This window comes from Eulemur rufifrons, chromosome 14 (genome assembly GCF_041146395.1).
Source record: "Eulemur rufifrons isolate Redbay chromosome 14, OSU_ERuf_1, whole genome shotgun sequence".
NCBI classification, from domain to species: Eukaryota; Metazoa; Chordata; class Mammalia; order Primates; family Lemuridae; genus Eulemur; species Eulemur rufifrons.
Genome location: NC_090996.1, coordinates 2,503,006 through 2,505,024, shown reverse-complemented (window position 1 = coordinate 2,505,024; position 2,019 = coordinate 2,503,006). Strand labels below are relative to the sequence as shown.

Here is a 2,019-nt window from a genome sequence, read left to right as displayed (position 1 = left end):
GCGAGCGTGTGTGTGAGGCGTGCTCTCCCTAGCGGCGGAAATGTGGTGGGCATGCACCAGGGTTATGACTGGGACTGTGTCCTGCACATAAACACCTGTGAGAACAGAACTGGGACTAAGACAGCAAGGGGACACATTCTGCAGGAGGTGGTAACCAAAAGCCTTGGCTATACAAAAGGATTCTCTCTGGTTCTCATGAAACCTGCCTTACTTGCTACTCACCACATCCCTAAATCTGAAGGCCCGGCCTTTTCCTGCCTAGGGCACCTCACCAGCAAGTAAATGCTACAGGACCTCAGAAGCCCGTGGTGCTAAGGATGGAGACTCTAGTCAGAGAATGTGCTCAGTCCTCGTGCTGGGGTCCTGGGAAGCAAGTGGGCCTGCTCAGCACAGTCCCCAATCCCTGGGAGCGGCTGTGTGTGACAGGTAAAGGTGCGGGTGGCTTGGGCACGCTGACTCCTCTGAGGACGGCAGGCCCCTCACACCTGCAGCGGCCACGTGCCTGGAGGGCAGCACGGCTGCACCTGTGAGAACTGAGCACCCCAGGCAGCGTCCACACGAACCCCTTCCCCAACCCAAATACTCTTCCCCAGACAGAAAGGTTCAGGGTCCTGAGGCTTGACACTTCTAAGGCTCAAAATAGGTTCTCTTTCCAGCCTTGCTTGACTTTGCTTGTTTTAAGGACTCCAGTTCAGTCCAATCCTCCACCCTCGGACAAACTGGGACAGGTTGGGGACTCTGATGTTGAGACCACCAATGTTGATATTCTGAGGAATCTCAGACAGGTTGATATTTTTCACAGCAGATACAGCCTGCACAGGGGCTGCCGAAAGGCCACCCTCGGATTTCTCCAGCCTATTTTGAGCTTCAGTCGGAGCCACGATTTCATTCATGTTTGTTTCCAACACCATCCCACCCATCACCATCTCCTGGAGGATGTAGTGCACCTTATCCAGATGGAGGAATCAAATCCAATTCACACACATTTCTTTCTTTTTTTTTTTATTATTACACAAGACAGGGAGCAATTCACACACATTTCGAAACATTTATCCAGAGTCACCACAAAAACCTGGATGAGGTCCAAGATCCCAAGTTCACTCTCTGACGAATCCACACAAAATACAAAGTAGAGGGTAGTGGAGTGTTGGTAAATCAGTTTGTATTCAGAGCCACCGATCAAACGTCCACCCGCCAAGAAGTTACAAATGTTGTCAGCCCACTTGAGGACTAGATGGAAAGTCTCTGGAACAATCTGCTGTTGAATTTTTTTCTGGGAAATGCTGGTAGAAGCTGACCAGCCACATCTTCACATGATTGTTGAAAACCAGAATCACCTGAATCATCTTTGCCCACCATGCTTCACTTGGCATCAGCTGCTCCCAGCATCTCATATGTTTTTGTTTTTGTCTTTTTAGATATAGGGTCTCACTTTGTTGCCCAGACTGGATTCGAACTTCTGAGCTCAAGTGATCCTCCTGCCTCAGCCTCCTAAGTAGCTGGGACTATAGACATGTGCCACTGCACCTGGCTTCAGGTCTTTATATATATATGTATAGTTTTGAGATGGAGTCTCACTATGTTGCCTAGCCTGGAGAGTGCAGTGGCTATTCACAGGCATGATCATAGCACACTGTGGCCTTGAACTTCTGGCCGCAAGAAATACTCCTGTCTCGGTCTCCCAGGTAGGTGGGACTACAGGCACGTGCCATTGTGTCTGGCTTTATGTGTTTTTGTTCCTCAATTCTTTTATTATTGCATTTTTTTTGTACTTTTTTCATTTTTGCTTTTGTTTTTTGTAGCATATCCTTTTTGAGTTTCTTTCTTCTTCTGTATACTTTTAAATTATTTTCTTAGTGGTTACTTTTGGGATTATAATTAACAGCATCTTTTTTTTTTTTTTTTTTTTTTGAGACAGAGTCTTGCTTAGTTGCCCGGGCTAGAGTGAGTGCCGTGGCGTCAGCCTAGCTCACAGCAACCTCAAACTCCTGGGCTCAAGCAATCCTCCTGCCTCAGCCT

General features: G+C 47.7%; 1 pseudogene; it reads right to left on the bottom strand.

The window, feature by feature from the left end:
* Positions 1–663: 663 nt before the first annotated feature.
* LOC138394474 (AP-3 complex subunit sigma-2-like) lies at positions 664–1,346 on the bottom strand (annotated as a pseudogene).
* Between the last annotated feature and the right edge of the window lie 673 nt (positions 1,347–2,019).